Source organism: Nothobranchius furzeri, chromosome 16 (assembly GCF_043380555.1).
Source record: "Nothobranchius furzeri strain GRZ-AD chromosome 16, NfurGRZ-RIMD1, whole genome shotgun sequence".
Lineage (NCBI taxonomy): Eukaryota > Metazoa > Chordata > Actinopteri > Cyprinodontiformes > Nothobranchiidae > Nothobranchius > Nothobranchius furzeri.
This window is the reverse complement of record NC_091756.1, coordinates 50,816,341-50,837,706: the sequence shown is the minus strand read 5'-3', so window position 1 is coordinate 50,837,706 and position 21,366 is coordinate 50,816,341. Positions and strand designations below refer to the sequence as shown.

The 21,366-nt window shown below is 41.0% G+C and overlaps 1 long non-coding RNA gene across 1 annotated transcript; it reads right to left on the bottom strand.

Moving 5' to 3' along the window:
* Positions 1 to 18,329: 18,329 nt before the first annotated feature.
* LOC139063434 (uncharacterized) lies at positions 18,330 to 20,996 on the bottom strand. The gene is made up of 2 exons (XR_011516794.1): positions 20,130 to 20,996; positions 18,330 to 18,940 (listed from the first exon to the last, which is right to left on the bottom strand). It is a non-coding gene; the product is annotated as an uncharacterized lncRNA (long non-coding RNA).
* Positions 20,997 to 21,366: the final 370 nt, after the last annotated feature.

Below are 21,366 nucleotides of genomic sequence, written 5' to 3'. Positions count from 1 at the left end.
ATTTTTTACTCTTTTTGCCAACAGTAGCAGCCAGTTCTTCATTCAGCAACTGGTCAGTTGGTTGTTCTAGATCAGCGTCTTTTGTCCGGAGTACTTTCATTTAGCTGTTGGTTCTAGATCACTGTCACTCAGCAGCTGACTCTGGATCAGTTTCTTAAGCCTTTTGAGGTCACACTGATCAATTTAACCTTTTGAATCTTTTGTTTTCTTGGTTTTGAACTTGATCGCTTTCTTTAATGTTTTTCTTCTTCTCATTTAGGTTTAGGGTCAGAGGTTAAGGTCGAGGTTAAGATTCAGAAGTTACTTAGTTCTGTCATTTATTTATTAGCTGTGATCTTCTTCTCATACAAATGATTGCATTAGTTAAACCAACAATGAGCTGCTTTGTAAGAATCAAGGCCCTGGCATCGCTAAGGATTTGTGTGTAATTAATCTGCAGCAGGCTCGTTAGCTTAGAGGATCAGCCTCCAAACTCTACCTGTAATCATTTAATTGCTCACTTCTGTGTGTGTGTGTGTGTGTGTGTGTGTGTGTGTGTGTGTGTGTGTGTGTGTGTGTGTGTGTGTGTGTGTGTGTGTGTGTGTGTGTGTGTGTGTGTGTGTGTGTGGATGGGGGGGGGGTCCGTTAGTATAGGAGTGTTAACGAGCTACTGAGTGTTCACATGAATGCCTTTTAGTCTGATTGTGTAATTGTTTGTTTTAGTTGAATAAATTCCCTCTAGCTCCTGGCAAGTCGTTAACAAACCTTCTACTTGTTTAATTAGCTCAGACGTAAGTCTTGAGAAGTTAGCTAAATCATCTTCCTGCTAAACATCACAGCTTCTTTCTGATCATTTAGTCTTTCACATTATTATCATTATTCTTATGATTTAAAAAATGCATTATTATTATTATTATTATTATTATTATTATTATTATTATCCATTCATCCATTTTCTGAACCTACTTGTTCATGTAGGGTGGCGGGTGTGCTGGTGCCTATCTCCAGTGGTCATTATTATTATTATTATTATTATTATTATTATTATTATTATTATTATTATTTACTTCTTTGATTGTTCATTTTTTAGTTATTTTAAGTTTTGTGTATTTGCTTTTGCCCTGTTAATATTGTTGTGATTAGAAGTTTGTATATTTATATACTGTAATTAGATAATTTAATTACCTGATTTTGTATATTTATACAATCTAAGTAATCAATCAGAAGAGGTTGTTTTTATCATCAGGGAGTTTTACTTAAACACTTTGTATTGACTGAGAGACAAGAAAGAGAGAGAGTTGGGATCGTTTAAGAATCTTTAATTTCTATAATTATAAATTCTTACAATCTACCAGGACTATCTCAATGATGAATGCATATGGATTTGGATGTTTCGTGTTGGTGTGTGTGTGTGTGTTTTGTTCAGAATCTCTAGGCTGAGTAGCGAGTCTGGTTTGTTATGACTAGGCTACCACGAGGCTTTGATTGCTGATGACATGAGCCGCCATTTTGTGCCGTGACCACGTACCGTAGGGAGTCTCCCGTGTAGATCAGGAATTGCCAGGTCCTCGGACCGTCATGGGTACTGGAGCTGGTTGAAACAGCGGTCGCAGCACACAACGCCCGTCTGAGGATAACTCCGTCCGTAGTCGGCCGGCGTCAGCAAGTTCACCCTTATTTTGAAGGAAAGTCGTTTCGTTGGTACAAACGACGGAAAATCTCCAGCTTGAACAGATCTCAGCTTAAAACAGGAAATACAGATGGCCAGCCTGTATTCCTCTTTGCGGTGATGGGTTGAGCTGGTTGAAAACAATGTTGAGAGTATGATGTAACTCCTTGGAGCTCGGATCGAGCAGAGCTGATGTCAAAGTGGAACTTAACGTGGAACTGACTTAAAATGGCGTTGCCTTCTTTTTATATCTCCCAGTTGTTTAAGAATCTTAGTAAACCGGATTGGACTACTTTCATAAACAAACCAGATTCTGCCCTACCACAGACGAAAGTTCTGATTGGTTGAAATCAATGTGTCATGCGTTTCCATGGTAATGCATATCAGTGTGTCTGGTGCCGCCCTGTTTATTCATTTAAACACATAACTCATGACATCTTTATTTCACAGATCATTCACCTGATTAGTAATGATCAACAAATGCTTTGATTAACAAGTACTTTGATTAATCAATGAAAAGCGTTCTTCTTCTGTTCTTCTGTCTCTTCTCCTGGAATGTAAACATACTGAACCAAGCGTCCGACCTTGGCGGTGTTACTGTGTGAAGGGGCAGCTGTTAAGGGCAGACCATTATAAGCTTCCTAACGCTACAATATTATGTTTGCATGGAAAATGTGGTTTATGTTACCTGAAAACAATTCTTCTTGCATGCTTTTTATTACAGGGCATCGAGAGTGTTTAAAGAGCAAGTCACACCAAAATCAACTTTTTTTTGCTGATAACTTATATAAATAAGTGTATTATAGTGTTGTAGACGTGTGTAGTTGTTATTTTTGTATTTTGGTGTATTTTCTTGAAAAACTTAAATTTCTGCCTAAAACCTTCAGTCCAGTGCCCTCTTCAGCTCAAAATTTTCTACACAAATTTACAACAGCAGTTTAAAATCTGTCTGACCAATGGGTGAAACGTCCCAAGAAACGCAACCAGGTCCCATGTAAGGAGTCAGACCTCTGTGGCTGTAGGTTATAAAAGCATCACGGTCTCAGCCAGGCTCGTAGCAGTGGACTCGGATTAGCCGCAAGTGAGTGTTTTTGCTGTAGCTTAGCTGTAGTCAGCATTAGCATTGAGTCAGGGTCCCAACAAAGCTTCTAGTGTTATGATTAATTAGTTCCAGTAGCTTGGCTGTTAGATTTTGAAGTTTAGTATTTTTTACATGTGATTCTTTCACCAACTTCATGGAGTTTGTACTAGTGTTGTCAAAAAAATCGATACCTAGATATAAATCGATACTAAAAGTGGTATCTAAATTAGATATTCCATTCCTGTGGTATCGATATTATGGACTATTATACACAGCCTTCTTCAAGTACACCGACACGCATGACAGCCAGATGCGGTAAAGCAGCCTCCGCCTCCCAGACAAACAGAAGAAGACGCCGCATGGCTACATTGTAATTTCCTGTGTGAGTTGTCTCCGATCCAAGTTTTGTCTGCCAAATAAATAAACAAAAACATAAACAGCGAATTTGGGAGGCGCTTCACAGCCCAACTTAATTAGCATACCAAGTCCGACACGTAGTTGTATATTCACACTTATGTGCTTAAAGGCAAACTCCCGTTTATTGCAACCCGGACTTAATTTCTAGCATGCAGTACGTTTGTTTACTCACGCTGACAACTTTGGTGCTACTTGGATTCCCCGGGGTATTTAGATCCATCGGCGAATCGCCGTCAGTGTATATCCATATAACGGGTGCGGACGGGCACCCATGGTGCAGCCTCAAAATAAGACATTATCTGCACCAAAACACATCTTCATGTTGAAAGGTTTTGTTAGGAATCATTAACGTGATTCCCCCTGTTCGTTTGGAGCGGGTCTGGGATTTCTAGGCGTAAACAGACTAGCTGTGGCTAATTAACCCGCGCTTTTAATGACGTCACTGCCGTGCGCCAATCTGTTTTTATTAAGATTACCGGTAGATGTACCTTTGTCCTACTGTGGAGAAATTCGTTTTCTCCCTTTATTGACCAACAGAGTTGTTCAAAAGTACAGAACTAAACATATGGCATTACAGCTTATCACAAAAATGCACCTTAAACAGAGTTTAAGCAGCAAAACATCACTCTGCAAATAGTGTATATATAGTGAGACAGTTCATGATTAAAGTGTTAACTTTTGCCAGTTTTTGTATGCACGTTTAAAAAAATGCTGATACTTGAAAGGTTTAAGCACTTTATACACTTAATTCTTAACATTTAATTTTTGCTATATAAATTGAGGAATGTTATTTTTTGAATAAACTTGTTCAATAAATTGGTGTTTTTAAATAGTATCGAAATCGAGTATCAAGTTTTTTTTTCAAGTATCGAATCGAGTTTGAAATTTTAGTATCGTGACAACCCTAGTTTGAACCGGGTCATGCTGGACTGAAGAGCCTTTCACAAATTAGTCCAAGCCGTTCCAGTAATTAGCCGGATACCGCTGGCTGCTGCTTCCCCAAAACGAAGATTTTGGGCCCAATCTGAGGTGAGTAAGCTAAATAATTACTTGTAACAGCATCTAAAGATGGTGCCCTACCAGTAATTTTGCAGCTATATTTGCTATATTTATATATGCAAATTAAGAGAGACAATGTAGCCACAGCTGCTCTGGGGCGCACTGACAGAAACGAGGCTGCCGAACACAGGCGCCACTGGTCCCTCTGACCACCACCAGCAGGAAAGGTGGGTTAAGTGTCTTGCCCAAGGACACAACAGCAGAATTCTCTGTCCGAAGCTGGGATCGAACCTGCAACCTTCCGATTACTGGACAATCCGCTCAACCTGTTGAGCTACTGCCGCCCCAAACGCAGGAAGAAACGCAGGAAGACACTGAGGAACAGCTCCTCCTGCCGCGGAAAAGCTGACCCGGTTCTGAACTGGTGCTGAGTTCGGTTCTCATTAGAACATGTCAGTACACACATGATGAATTGTGTGTACTGAAACTCTAATTTCCCTCTGGGATTAATGAAGTATTTTTGAATTGAATCTAATTTTAACAAATACCCCTGATTGCAGTACGCAGATCGGGGTGGGGCAGGGCGCAATGTCGGCACCATGTTGAAAAAAACCTATGTAGAGACCGGCCACCATTTTAGATAGGTCTCCTTCATGGAACATGCTTACACAACTAAAAAACACATTTTCTCAATGTTTTTCACAAAATCAGATATGGTATGGCATGATAATAAAAAATAAATATAATTAAACTAAACAAATTAAAATGTAAAGTTCTATCAGTTGCTCATTCTGCATTGACTTTGGAGAGTGAGGAGACCCATCTGATATGGTGGCGATGCTCTCCAGCACCCAATCATCTATGAATTCATGTCTATGATGTCAGCATAATAATGACAATCAAATAACCTGTTCGGTGGATTTCAATAAAATATATAGAAAGTGCAGATGATTGAGTTAAATGACATAGGTGCCATTTGTTGATTCAAATCTGTTCTGATAATCTTATTATTCTTTATTCTACTCTTTTGTATTTATAGTATGTCTTTTAATAATTTGGTACCATTATTTATTATTGCGCCTGACAGCAAGACAAGTTCCTCGTGCTGCAAATTGACCTTTACTGCTATTGACAACAGGGGCGGCGTTAGGCCCGGCTACTTGGGCTCAATCCCCGAATGTTTTATGAAAAGCCCCAGATCTAAAACGTGGAAGTAACATGCAGTACCAAAGTCCAACAGAGAGGGAGCAGCTGGCAGTACAGCCTGCCTGAGCCTCCACCACTAAAGAAGAAGCCCTTCAGCAGCCGGTGTCGGTACAAGATCTGCTCCAATTACCTCTCACCTGTTTTACTTTTTGCTCCCTCCATCTTTTTCTTTCCTGCAATCTGTCTTCCTCAGACCTTGGTAATGCAATGACAACATTCACTATGAAAACACTGTTTTTGTTGTTTGTTTTTTTAACCGTGAGTAAACCCGTTTTTTAAAAGTATCTGATAGAAAAAGTGTGACCATGAAAGGCACTTACGGCATGGGGAAGTTTTGCAGGAGAACAAGACACCACCATCTCCTAATTTGCGATATGTGTTGAAGAATAAAAACCTTGTGTACTAAGTGTAATGTGTCACAATTTTCACATACCTCTCTGAAGTCACAATTGGCCCCCATTACAGTGCGTACTGTAAGTCAAGAGGTACTGGTTAATTTACTAACGTCATTAATATTCCCCCAGAATACAATTTTCAGATACAAATATTGTGTTTTTAATGTACCAAGCAAACATTTTACATACTAAAAGGTCTTACCATCAAAACAAACGCACCACAGTTGTTGGAGCACCTTTGATTTGTTAGGCCGTTCACTAGTTCATTTTAAGCATACTGGTTTAATGTAAAAGCCCTGAGGTGAACAAGGTCTTTTGATAAAAGAATGGCAAGAAAATAGTAAATGTTTGTAAATGTTATGAAGTAATGTCTCACCTGAACATAATCCACGCCAAGCTCCATCCAGGGGCCAGGAGACAGGCTGTGAGCAATTTGTCTGTGCAAAGAGTAAGAGGAAATAACAAGTTTCTCAACTAAATCAACTTTTGTTTCCAATGCATAAAATAAATTACACAACTTCCTAATTAGTTGCTAACTAGTTGGTTTTACTTTATTCTTACTTTATTCTACATTTAGCATGTAACAACAATAAAAATCGAACATATTTTCCCCACGTGAAGTATAATATTTCCCCCAAACATGATCACATAACATTTTTACCCAAAGCTATATTTCTTATCAACAGTACGCCGTGCCAGATATTATATTAATCTAGGACTCAGAATAAGACTTTTAAAGTCTATCTTAATAATGTACAACTGAGAAAAATACTTTTTAAGTAAAGTTCATTCCATTAATCTAAAACTCAGAAAAAGACTTTTTAAAATAACATTTTCGCCACAACAGTACGTTGCCACATATTATTTTTATCTAAAAGTCAGAAAACGACTTTATAATTCCAGTGTTACGGCCGCCGCCGTTTTGGAGCCCAGTGGTGTGTTGCACTCCATTTTCATGACCAGCAGTTCAGCAGCGCAGCACCTTGGACAGCTGCTCCTTGGGAAGCTGTCTTTACTTCAGGACCATGGACAGCGCCAGAGCAACAGTCACGGCCAGCTGGGACTTTTCAACTCATCAGCTGGCCCTTCAAAAGCGGCCTGCTGGAGCTCATCAGGGGAGAGAAATGTTTGTAGTTTGCAGCAGCAACGTGTGTTCTCTCCCCTTGATGGTTATCTCGGTCTTGTGGCTAAAACCAGGTTGTTTTGCTTACTTTTGAGAAAAGTAATCTTAGGAAATTTTGAGTTTGGGATATTCTTAGTTGACAGGTAATTTTTGGTTTGGTGAGTCTTTCAGACCATCTTTGGTAAATTACCAGGTGGGGTTTTCCCCCTTTTGAAGTCTCGGTTTCCTGTTTTAAATGTAACTGAGCTATTTAGTATTTTTGGTACTCTGACAAGTTTTGTTACTTAAGTACTTTTGTTTGGTTTGTCTTTCAGACAAACCTATGTTTAACTGCTTGGTGGGGAATTTGCCCATTATCTTAAGTTCCAGTCCGTTTTACTAAAGGAGATTTATTTTAGGAATTATAGAGGTTGGTCCTCTGGATATTTTCAGTTAATTAATTTTAACTTGGCTAATTTCTTGGTAAGGGTTTTGGCCCCTTTTGGTTTCCTTTCTTTTTAATGAAACCTTTGTAAAGACAAGGACACTTTGAGTTTGGTTTTTGCTTGGTCAAGCCTTTTTCGCCTCCGTTAGGGTTACTTTGCGTTAAACTTGTCCTTTTTATGTTTATTCCCCTCTCCTTCCTAGCAGAGCCTACAGAGGGGTGTAACATCCAGGTTAACATTTTCCCCACAACATTGATGCTTAGTATCGTTAAAACTGAATGAAAAGCCATGCCTACCTCCATTCTGTGTGCTGCTTCTCTCTGTCAGTCACACACACCCTCCTCAGCGGTTTCAGTCTATGGTTTCAGTGAGCGGGGTCAAACGTTTAACTCCGCTCACATTGCAGCTAATTTAAATTCTAACTGATAGATTTTTTGTGTTTTTATTTTATTTAGTTTAATTACATGTTAATTTTAAATATCATGCCATACCATATCTGATTCTGTGAAAAAGCTTGCTAAAATGTGTTTTTTAGTTAGTACATTCCTCTGTAGAAATGAGTGCACTGGGGGCGAAGGAGACCCATCTAAAAAGGCGGCTAGCCTCTACATGGGTTTTTTTTTCAACATGGTGCCCATTTGACTCCGCCCACATTGCGCCCCGCCCCGATCTGTGTACTGCAGACAGGGGCTACTCGATTTTAACCTTCTGTCTTTCTTTACGTTCTAGTTTTAACATTATGTAATTATTTTAGCTTATTGTTACACACATGTTGCTGCTCTTAAACACAACTATAAATATATTTGCTGTTTCTTTATATTTCACATAGCCACCCACCACAGTGTGTGTGACAATGGGACCATGATAGGAATTCCACCCAGAGCAGCTTCTACACTCTTGAACAGACCCAGGTGTGGTGGAGAGCTTCTGAGCAGCTTCCATCTGAATGACAGTGCAACCTCTATGAACCGTTGTAGGTAAAAACATTCTAAAAAATAATATTGTACTCTGTATTTAGTTTTTTTCTCACTTCTCACCCTGGCTGGTCACTACTGGAGAGGGGTAGCTTCCCAGACTCACACGAACATCTCATTTTACCTCAGGGCCTCCTGATCTAACAAAAACACCTGTAGCTCCATCCTCATCCCGTTCTCCGCATGTTTCTCATCTCTGGAAGCTACCTCCCACAACACTGTGATGTTGTACATAATTTTTTTCCAGGCTAAATGAACCCAAGTAATTTGCTGTCAGACTGATTGCAGCTACAAATGATCCAAACTAACATGAAGCCTTTCAAGTGTAGTAAAGTGAGTGTTTTTAATCATCATGTAATCTTCATTACAGCCTTTGAGTTTTAACATGAACTATGTTTTTGTTTCATAGCTTATTGCTACACGTGTGTTGCTGCTGTGAGCTTGGAGCTAGATTACATCATGACATCATGAAGGAGACTGTTGATTCTGGCCCTGTGACACTTGGTGACATGTGAGCTGATTCACCTGGTAAATAACATTTACCTAAAATCTTGTTTTTTGCAATCAAAAGTAAATTAACTAATAACCTGCATTATTGTAGGACACGCAGCTAAATATGGACGCTACACCGTGAGGCAGGCACATGTCAAGATTCTATAAGAGCACATAAGGTGAGCAACACTACAGATTATTATTATTATTGTTGTTATTATACACTGTCCTGGATTTGTTTTCTTTATGTCATCATTAGCCTGGTTGATCACCTGGATCTCATCATTAGCCTGGCTGATCACCTGATAACTGATAACTCCTGTCATCTGGTTATGACAGCATGAGTGTGTCCTCACACACCTGTAATGACAGCATGAGTGTGTCCTCACACACCTGTAATGACAGCATGAGTGAGTCCTCACACACCTGTAACCTATCAGCTCATCTGGCAGAATAGAGAGAAGAGACAACACCACATCTCCTGTTCCTGGAAAGCCTTTAGTCAACCTTCGATGACTGAGAACCTCCATCCAGCTCAGTCTCCTGTCTGCCTACAATTATTATAATAAATATTGTGTTTGACACATTTTTGTTGCCAAATGTCTCATTTTAATTCCTGTTTTTATATCTTGATAGATATTTATAAATTGCATTAATTGAATTATCACATTGTTGCATGTTTAACTAGCTCTATTGTGATCAATTAAACTAGCACCTCACTGTTAACCCTTACCCAACGTTAAAATTTTCTAACATTAAAGTCATTAGAGCACAAAAAAATGCACTTACAAGCTTCCCATAGAAATAATATATAATATTTAATAAGCCCCAATTTTTTTTACATGAATTTCATCCGTGGCTTCATCCCTAACAAAATATAATAAAATGTGTGTGTTTCTCAGATTTAACCCCTTTATTGCCAGGTTTATCATCAAAACCAGAAGTTTGAAAACTGTACAAAAAATTGAAAAAATCAAATCATTTTTTGTGTGTTATGTCCAGATGACCTTTTTTGTGGGTAAGTTGTCACAGCCTTGGAGTTTCACAAATAGGCATAAAAAAATATTTTTGCTCACTTTGTAGTTTTTGTGTGATGTCACATTTTCTAAAATACTCTCGTTAAAGTCATTTGAGCACAAGAAAATGCACTTACAACGCTTCCTATAGAAATGTTATATAATATTTCATGAGTCCCAATTTTTTACATGAATTTCATCCTTGGCTTCAGCCCTAACTAAATATACTAAAATATGTGTGTTTCTCAGATTTAACCCCTTCATTGCCAGGTTTACTAGCAAAACCAGAAGTTTAAAAACTAAAAAAAATGAAAAAATCAAATCATTTTTTGTGGGTAAGTTGTCACAGCCTTGGAGTGTCACAAATAGGCATAAAAATATTTTTTTCTCACTTTGTAGCTTTTGTGTGATGTCATATTTTCTAAACTACTCACGTTAAAGTCATTTGAGCACAAAAATGCACTTACAAAGATAGCCAGTTGAACACTTTATTAAAGCACATGAACAAAAAAAGTGTGTGTGTGCGTCTGTGTGTGTGTGTGTTTGAGAGAGAAAGAGAGAGAGAAACACAGAGGAGGGTGAGCTAACAACTGCAGGTTGAGCACACAACTGTTGAGTGCTCCTTGCACACAGCCTGTCCACATGTTTTGCAAAAGCGTGCATGCACGCTCCTCTTCCCTCTGCAAAGGTGGCATTTTTTCTTTTCTTATTGTCTGCTCCTGGGCTGGAGCTGGCTCCGCTTGCTGCTGCACCTGCAACAAAACTGCAGCGCTGCTGGACCGCGGCAAGCGAGTGCGCCTCGCCTGGGCTGGTCTCACCATGGAGCTCCCAAGCTCCTGCAAGAACAGCCTTCTGCAGATGCTCCTCTTCTGCTGGTTCCAGGCCGGTTCCAGACAGCCACAGGACCAGGGCATTGTAGGCGCTCACATCTAACATGTTGCAGAAGAGCGACATGGGCCAACGTCTGGTCTTGCGGCGGCAGCTGTATGTTGCAACGAGCTGGAATAAAAATAAATGAATAAACAAATTACATATGCAATTAGGTTGGTGAATTATAATAAAATAAAATAAATTACCTTGTCCAAGTTGCCAACTGCCCCTTTGCAGCGGTTGTAATCGATGATTATGGTCGGCTTCTGCTGTGGTCCCTCCTGACTGACTCCCCCTCATCTTCAAGCTGCTGAAACACCTCCAGGGCTTCATTCACGTTGAAACTTCTTCTCATGGTTGCGGTTTAAAGAAATGAATCCTGATCTGAGTCTCATATATGTACTTTTATTCAATTGGTGCACTTGTGTAAACTGCCCCTAACTGAATGTAAACAAAACTCAGCTCTGCAGGACTTTGTTTTGCAAAACAAATGTACACCTTTGAAGTTTTTCAGCCTTCATCTTAGCTTTCATCCATGCAAGTGCTTTGTACTTATTGAAATAAAATTTTGCAAAAGTAAAATTGTGAGTGAAAGCTCTAATGTGAGGTAAGGGTTAAAAGCTTGTTTTAAATTAAAGCGTGTTTAAATATTTATGGACTTGAACAAAAACGGGAAATATATAAACTGAGATTTATTTAATTAATATAACTGTTTAGCGGAGGAAGGAATCATTCAAAGGCAAAATCTTCTGGAAGCTCCTGATCCTGACGACACCGCCAGAGGAGACCAGCTTTTGACACCAGAGGATCGCCTAGATCACCTTAAATGACCAAGAGAACAGCTGGTATCAGTAAATAATGAAATCTGGGCAGTTTTAGTGGGATGTTTGTGATTGTGTAACATAAATAAACACATTGCAGGGGTGTCAAACTCTAATTCACACTGGGCCGAAATGAAAATCTGGGACGAAGTCGCTGGCCAAACAATATTTTTTCTTTTAAAGTGACGGCGAATTTGCTAATTTTCTTTATCAACAATTTTGAACCTTTTAATTTGGAAACAAACTTATTTTTGCATTAACACTGAAAGTGGAATAACCAAAGTACACACGAGCAAGTCGATTTTAAATAAAAGGCATCAGTGGTATTCAATACTTGTGAAATCTTCAGCATTTTTAAAATCCATTCAGGATTTGTGTTTTCTTGTTTATTAAGTTTTCTTTTTTTAAGTCTCCTTTTTTTCTCCTGTAATAAGTGTCATCGCTGCTGTGACATCTAGCTTTCCCCACTGAGGAACAATGAAGGTATTTTCTATTCTATTCATCTATCTGCAGCCTTTCCAGTTCCTGTTTTACTGTTGGTTAAATATTTTCTTACATGCCAACAACAAAATAAAAATATAATTTTATCTTAAATGAAAATGCAACATCTCACCTGTTAACTTCCATGATTTGGAGCAGAAAATAGAGCAAAAAACCTAAATATTTTAATCTCAGTTTGCTCCACTGGTTTACTGTGATGCTCACCTGTTCCAGCCAGATACCTGCATCATGGGGTTGAGCTCTGAGCTGAGGAGGAGACTCCTGTTGTTTTGTTCATCTTCATCATAATAATGACAACATTGGATGACAACCGGTGCTTACATAGGTTTGTGCTGGTGAACATGGAGAGCGTCTGAGCAGCTTGACCATGTTGTTGTGTGTCGGGGAGGAAAAATAAAAACTACAGCAGCCAGAGAGTCATGCTGGTTTGAGCGTGTCGCTGCTCGCTGGAGTTATATCAGCTCTGTCTGGAAGTTAGTTGGAAAACTTTCTCTTTCAGTCATGAACACAATACTGAGTGGTTAAAATCTCTGTTTCTGGGCTTCAATGTTGGCAAATAGCTGAGTAAACTCAGTGCTGAGTGAGAGGAGTGTTTAGTTTGTCCGAGACAGCGGAGCTGCAGACACCGGCAGCAGACGCTGGAAAAAACAAGGAGGGTGCGCTTTGGGTCCGCGCTAACGCAACTAAGCATCATGGGAGTTGTAGTCTTTGCAGTAAAATCGGCCAGCAGGTCAGTTTTAATATATTTTTGATATTTATCTCGCGGGCCACATAAAAATGCTCCGCGGGCCAGATGTGGTCCGCAGGCCTTGTGTCTGACACGTGCATTACAGAATAACTTTCTCTGCAGTAGACAGTAACTTTAGCCCAGGGTAGGTGGCCATGTCCTAGAAAGCTGCTATAGAGCTCCGGGAGTTGGCGTCACTTCTCCCGGCAGACAGAATCAGAATCAGAATCAGAAAACTTTATTGGTCCCCATGGGGCAATTAATTTGTAGCTTACCACACAGAATAACTCGCTCATAAAAACAACCAAGCAAACAATCCATTTATACAATCACACAATCACACAATGTGTGTCACTACCAACATGCCGAACACATCCTAAATGAAGGGTAGAGGATGAGCAGCAGCCCTCCAAAAATGGCACATGCTTAAAGCCGATGATACTTCGCTGTTATTTCGCCACCCTTCCCGGCTCAGAGTTAAGCAGTTCAATAGCTGATGGAACAAAGGAGTTGGCAAAGCGGTTTGTTTTTCGAGAAGGTACATAATAACGACGTCCTGAGGGCATAAGAGAGAACTCAGAGTGCAGAGCATGGAGGGGCTGACCAAGGATACATTTAGCCTTTCTTCGCGCCCTCTCCTCCCAAAGAGACTGTAAGTCTCTTTGTTTGGCGCCAATAATTTTGGAGCAGATTTTTACAATGCTCTGCAGCTTCTTTTTGTCCTTCATGGACAAGGCTTTGTACCAACAAACAAATGAAAATGTTAAAATGCTTTCTATAAAACAGCTATAAAAGTTGCAGAGAATCCTTTTATTCACGTTAAAATATATTCAAATCGAAACGGCGCCATATTGGCAGGTAGAAGCCCGCAGCTGGACTATTTGTTATTGTCAGAAAAGTCAATCAGACAGGAAATATGGTAGATTCCTGTTGTGCCCCAGGATGCAGAACAGACACGGACGACAAAAGGAATGAGTCATCTACAGGATTCCCCAAGATCCGGAGCATCGCAAACATTGGATCATTGTAATAAAACGAGCTAGTGACCGGGCTAAAATGAAGCTGTGGGATCCCGAGAGTAAAGGTTTTCACTTATGCAGCGACCACTTCATATCAGGTACTTAAACCAATGTTTCCTCAACTGTGTATGGTGTTTATTTTAAATTCTTTTATTACGATTCTTAGTGGGCTTCCTAAACTTATTTTGGCGTGGCCTTTTCTGTCTTATTACTCATAGTAACAAGTAAACATCACGTAAAATGTTGCCTCGTGATTTCTGCATGCTGCCGTTTCCATGTTTTATGATCACAGCAATTAACCAGCTAAGCTGTATTTAATTTTTAAGCAATGGTTGATCAATTGTCAGATCACACATACAAAGCACTTTGGATTGCTATTATCTGTCTCACCGAGACAGATCTCAGACAGATCCTGAGACGCTCCTGCCTGACTTTGTATTTTATTCACGGAAAAAAATCAAGCTAGTGATTTCTCTTGGCGTTCAGTTTATACATTCAAACAGCACAGCACAGCACTCTATTTAAACTACTTACGTGTAAATCTGTTATTTGTCCATCCATCCATCCATTTTCATCCGCGTATCCGGAGTCGGGTTGCTGGGGCAGTAGTGTCGAGAGGCCCAGACTTCCCTCTCCCCAGCCGCCTGAGCCAGCTCCTCCGGGTAAATCCCAAGGGGTTCCCTGGCCAGGTCCGGTAAGAAGTCCGCTCCAACAGCTTCTAGCGTCGGAGCGGGCAGTAGCGTCGAGAGTCCCAGACTTCCCTCTCCCAAGCCGCCTGATCCAGCTCCTCCGGGGGAATCCCAAGGGGTTCCCCGGCCAGGTCCAGTAAGAAGTCTGCTCCGACAGCTTCTGGCGTTTTTAAAAAGTATCCCAGGGGCACGGTAAGGGTCGGAGATGTTTAGTCTATTTAATTTCTGACTATATAAAACGATTTCTTCGGTTTTAAAGTGTGAAGTAAACTCCGACGAAGAAAAATCCAAGCCGATCCCGTTCACGTTCATGGTTAAGATCCGTGTTTGTTTAGCTTCTTTTACCTGCCAATATGGCGTCTACTACCTGAGAGTCACGTGGGGTCCAGAGCTCTATTCAGCATACAGGTGCTGGCCAGTAAATTAGAATATCATCAAAAGGTTGAAAATATTTCAGTAATTCCATTCAAAACGTGAAACTTGTACATTATATTCATGCAATGCACACAGACCAATGTATTTCCAATGTTCATTACATTTAAATTTGATATTCATAAGTGACAACTAATGAAAACTCCAAATTTGGTATCTCAAAAAATTAGAATATTCTGAAAAGGCTGAATATAGAAGACACCTGCTGCCACTCTAATCAGCTGATTTACTCAAAACACCTGCAAAGGCCTTTAAAAGGTCCCTCAGTCTTGTTTTGAAGGCACCACAATCATGGGGAAGACTTCTGACTTAACAGCTGTCCAAAAGACAATCATTGACACCTTGCACAAGGAGGGCAAGACACAAAAGGTGATTGCTAAAGAAGCTGGCTGTTCGCAGAGCTCTGTGTCCAAGCACATTAACAGACAGGCGAAGGGACGGAAAAAATGTGGTAGAAAAAAGTGTACAAGATCTAGGGATAACCGCACCCTGCAGAGAATTGTGACGACAAACCCATTCAAAAATGTGGGGGAGATCCACAAAGAGTGGACTGCAGCTGGAGTCAGCGCTTCAAGAACCACCACGAGGAGACTCATGAAAGACATGGGATTCAGGTGTCGCATTCCGTGTGTCAAGCCACTCTTGAACATGAAACAGCGCAAGAAGCGTCTCGCCTGGGCCAAGGACAAAAAGGACTGGACTGATGCTGAGTGGTCCAAAGTTATGTTTTCTGATGAAAGCAAGTTCTGCATTTCCTTTGGAAATCAAGGACCCAGAGTCTGGAGGAAGAGCGGAGAAGCACAGAATCCACGTTGCATGAGGTCCAGTGTAAAGTTTCCACCGTCAGTGATGGTGTGGGGTGCCATGTCATCTGCCGGTGTTGGCCCACTCTGTTTCCTGAGGTCCAGGGTCAATGCAGCCGTCTACCAGGAAGTTTTAGAGCACTTCATGCTTCCTGCTGCTGACCAACTTTATGGGGATGCAGACTTCACCTTTCAACAGGACTTGGCACCTGCACACAGTGCCAAAACCACCAGCACCTGGTTCAAGGACCATGGTATCCCTGTCCTTGATTGGCCAGCAAACTCGCCTGACCTTAACCCCATAGAAAATCTATGGGGTATTGTGAAGCGGAGGATGCAATACGCTAGACCCAACAATGCAGAGGAGCTGAAGACGACTATCAGAGCAACCTGGGCTCTCATAACACCTGAGCAGTGCCACAGACTGATCGAGTCCATGCCACGCCGCATTACTGCAGTTATTGAGGCAAAAGGAGCCCCGACTAAGTATTGAGTGCTATACATGCACATTCTTTTCATGTTCATTCTTTTCAGTTGGCCAACATTAGAGAAACAAACATTTTTTCATTGGCCTTTAGAATATTCTAATTTTCTGAGATACCAGATTTGATGTTTTCATTGGTTGTCACCTATAAATATCAAAATTAAACGTAATAAACATCGGAAATACATTGGTCTGTGTGCATTGCATGAATATAATGTACAAGTTTCACGTTTTGAATGGAATTACTGAAATATTTTCAACCTTTTGATGATATTCTAATTTACTGGCCAGCACCTGTATTTCAGCGGTTTTCCTGCTTTAACAGGTCAGATCAGCTGTTCAGCAGCTCAGCTATTTGCTGCTGATTAAAATCAGGTGTGTTGAAGCAGATAAACCTCTAAAACATGCTTAATAATAGCTCTCTTAGGCCGTGGGGCCGAACCCTGCAGCTAATCTGATGCTATGGCTAATGGCTACCTACCATTCAGAGCTGGTTCTGCTGGGTCGGCTCCGGTGGTTCCAGGCAACTCACAAGCTCAAAACAATAAGGCTCAGGTCTGCTTGTCTCCTCCAAATAGACTTGGTCCCTTTCTTCTCATCGTCTGGGTAAGGAGGGGGAGACACGTCCTCCATGTCCAATGACTGCTCAAAGTAAAAAAGCTAGCTTCACCCCATTTCCCATCCGTCTTCGTCACTGCCGCGGCTCCGCCAGGCAACGCCTACTAATGTTGCAATTTTCAAAATTGATATGTGGGTAGAGAAGGACTCTGAGGCAGGGTCAACGACCCCTTTAAACAATAGAGAAAAGTGTGAAAATGTTAATACTTGTCTGAGAAAAGTGTACAAAGTGTAGTGAAGGGTTTTACAGCCTTAAACCAGATTTCAAAAATAAAGCTGGCTACATGGCGGATTTCACCTTTTGCGGGTAATTTTTTAAACGCAACCTCTGCGATAAACAAGGGACCACTGTATTACTAAAGTATTTTTAATGTACATTAATGGCATATGTAATGTTTCCCAAGTACTTAAGATGGTTCTATTTGCTGATGATACCAACATATTTTGCTCTGGTAGTGACTTACAGCATCTAATACGAGACGAATGCTGATTTGATCAAATTAAAATCATGGTTAGATATAAATGAACTACCGCTAAATATGAACAAAACAAAACTAATCATTTTTGGTAGACATAACACTAATATGAATTTGAGACATCAAGAAACAACATCAACATGGACTTTTGATAGTTTTACAGGAAATACTCTACGTGCTCTGCTGCGTTGTTTTTGACCACAGTGTCTGGACTCTTCCAGAGGTGTCCAGATGTTGAGTCCTCTCTCAGTATTTTAATGTTTTTACTCAGCTCAGCATCTCCACTTCAAATTTGACTCCCTCTCCTCTCATCCTCCTTTCTCTTCATCTCTCTGTCATCCTGTCTGTGCGTTTTAGCTTCAGGGCTCTGAGCGCTGCCACCGATTGGCTGCCAAATCACAGAGGGAGTTGCTGTGATTGGCAGCTGAGAGCCCACAGAAACAGCTTGGCAGGAAGAACACAGGACAACTAATTACTGACAAGGGACAGTGTGTGTGTGTGTATGTGTGTGTGGTTGCTGGATGATGGGACGATCACGTAGTTCCCAGCGGTCTTCAGAGAAGATTAGCTCCTATCACTTGCGGAGCACTCAGAAACTCATCAGGATTTTCCTGCCTGGCTTATATTTTCTCCCTTTTTAAAACATGAACAGAGCCACCCTATGTACGTTTAGACAGAAGGAATACCAGAACCTCATTCTGGACCAGATTGACGCAGACTAAAGTTGGAGAAGCTGGATCACGTCTCAGAAGTAGATCAGATTGTGCTTGATCAGTCCCAGAGGATATTCCTCTGAACAACCTAGATCTAGACTGTTAAGAGATGTAGAACTGCTTTGATTTGGGTCTCATCTAGGAGTAGTTTATCTGCAGACTATTTCAGTGCTGTTGATACTGGTTGCTGCTCTCCAACCCTGGACCTCCAGGGCTACCATCTTGGAGGTTTCTTTGCTCCAACACCTGATGTTAAACAGTGTTACATCCCCTCTGGCGTCTAGGAGCGGTGAGGGGAGAACACAGAGTAAAAAAAATAATGAAAAATAAAAAGGGAATGAATCCTAGGGATGGTGTCAGGTGGTGATGATGGAGTGAATGGAAGGAGGGGAACAAATGGTAGTTTCAAAAAGGTTTATTTACAAAAGGTTGAATGAAGGGTAAGTAATGAGTAAACTAAAATAAACTCCCTCTGCTAGAATGGGGAGCAGCAAAATAAGAACCAACTTAAAGCGCTATCTGGTTTTCACCAGAGAGAGGAGACTAAACGGGAAACCCGTGCAAACAACCACAAAACGGGATTACTAAAAGAGTAAACCTAAACCATTTCCAATAAACAAAATACTCACAATTATCAAACCAGAAACTAAAAATCCTCTAAACAAAACTGAGGATTTGGAGATTTACAAAAACATAAACACAAAACGTGTATCAAAAGGCACAAATTATCTCTGACAAAACTGGGGCACTGCACAATAAACCAAAAACCCCAGGAATGGAGATCTCAGTTGGGTAACTAGAAACAGAGTAGCTAAGAGATCACAGTTTTAACAACATGTCTCCTCTGTCCTGTGTCTCCCAGAATGAAGAAAAGGGGAGGCTTCAAAAGGTTACAGGTGCAGCTGATTAGCCGTCCTTCATCACTCTCTCTGCTGGTCTCTAGTGGTGGATAGCAGGACTTCAGGACTGGAGGCCTGCAGCCGGAATATCATCAGGACAAAGCAGAAACCTCTGGGTTCGTCACAAACAGGAGAATGATTAACCTCAAGTCTACAGAGCTTGACAACCTGCTGCACCAGCAACCATTGAATCAGGTGTGTTGGGGCAGGGAAACAACTGAAACATGCAAAATGGTGGCCCTGGCTCAATCTGTCGATCTGTCTATCCCTCCGTCTGTCTCTTTGTTGGTCTGTTTGTGTGAAAAGTCCTCTGAATGAGTTGAATTATAACCAGTTTCTAACCTTATTAATGATGAAAACTGCTAAGTTGCACTTTAAGAGTCTCCCTGAAGGACAGAAACAGGCTCCATCTCACTCTGGTCACATGTGTGGGAAACTGATTGATGACTGGATCTGTTCAGATCTATTGGAGTTTAGAAAACGATAGCACCCTGAAGCATTCTGAGAAATATCACATATTCTGTCTAATGGTGACTCTGATCTGTGTGTGTGTGTGTGTGTGTGGGTGGGGGGGGGGGGTGGGGGGGGGTGTCATCCATCTCCAGGTCAGTCGTGGAGCTTCTAGTAAACGAAGCTCTAATGAGCTGCTGGAACTCAACACTTTGAATCTTTCTGGTTCTGTGTGAAGCTCCACAGCAAAAGCAACTCAAAGTAGTTTAGTATTAAAAAGTTAGATTCTGGTTCTGATGTTCCCAATTTCTGCTCCATGGATCAGTGCTTTCAAATCTTTTCCTGTTAATCTAAAAAAAAAAATCGCACGACTGATGATTTCAGAAATAATTAATCAGGTATTCCATCTATCTATCATCTAACTTTTCAGTCATCGGTTCTTCCATCCAGACATCCTTCAAGTGACACTCTTGCTCCTCCTGCCCCGCCAAAGTTTTACAGTACACCAGAGGATTTTTTTTTGTATCTCTCCATCAAGTTCTAAGTTTACTCTGAAGATGTTCCGCTCGTACTGCTCAATGTGGGTTTGTGTGTATCTGAGACTGCACTGACCTCAAGGATCAGTAAAATCTGATGTTAACTTGAGGTCACAAATTGACACTAAGTACTCATCGAGTTTAAATCTCTCAAGTTGTCTAAAGGTCGACAGCAGCGGAGCTGAAAGCTAATGACGGGAATAAAATCCATATTACACCTGTTTGTGTTACTAGGTGTGTGTGTGTGTGTGTGTGTGTGTGTGTGTGTGTGTGTGTGTGTGTGTGTGTGTGTGTGTGTGTGTGTGGACATCTTACCTGGGCTCTAAAGAAACCTTAACGACACCCATAAAATTAATAAATGAGAGTTTTAATGTGAACTGGTCATCGTGTAGCTGGTGTGTGTGTGTGTGTGTGTGTGTGTGTGTGTGTGTGTGTGTGTGTGTGTGTGTGTGTGTGTGTGTGTGTGTGTGTGTGTGTGTGTGTGTGTGTGTGTGTGTGTGTGTGTGTGTGTGTGTGTGTGTGTGTCCGGAGGCTGGTCAGTTTGTCTCGTTAATGACCCTCCCACCTTAACGAGCTGAAAATGAGGCATCGTTAAGTCAGACGGAGCTTAGCCAATAAAACTCATGCTGCTCACCTGCAAAACTACAGTGTTAAAACGTGTCAATCATTACCTCGTTATGGGGCAACAGTAGCAGTATGCCCTATGGGTGGGTTGCTGGTTTCAACCCAGGCTTCTTCATTTTCAGTTGTGTCCTTGGCAAGGCACTTCAACCTACTTGCCTGCTGATGGTGGTCTGAAGGACCAGAGCAGCCGATGGTAGTATTGTTATCGTCAGTCAGCCCTGAGGCAGCCGAGGCTAAGGTGCTGCTGTTTACCATCAGTGTGTGAGTGGATGAATGAGTAAAGCACTTTGGAGTCCTTGGACTTGATAAAATGCTTTACAGATGCAGGCCATTTGCATGATAAGGTTTCTGGCATGAATGGACTTGTCAACTTGTCAATAGACGTGACAATCAAGTGGGTGGAGTTGCTTTGGTGTCCTGAGGGGTCAAGTGTCTGAGACCTCCATGAATTTTGGCTCTTAACCTGAAAGTAAACATACAGATGTAATTTAGTTGGGGTTTTTTTCTGCTTCTCAAAAACCTCACACATTAGAGCTTCATTAGACAAGTATTCAAAAGCAGAACACTTTAAGCAAACAATAACTTAAGCTAGAAGACGAGATAAAGGACTGACATAAATATCAACCCAAGTTGTTTAAATGATGAGAAGTTTGAAGAAATTCTGGAATGACCTACTAGATCTGGCCTGCCACATGTCAAAGGAACACTGATGAAAAAATGAATAAGAGTTTTATTAAGACGTCACATGACCAGAAACGAAATGTCATCACCATAGGAATATCGTGGTGGAGACAGCTCAGCAGGATCTGACCATCACTCTGATCCAGTCCAGTAAACATCAACACCCTGCACTGACTTAGGTTTTGGTTTTATTTTGGAGGGGTTCCGGTATTTGTTCTGGAACATGTCCTTTTCTGAATTTGTAAGT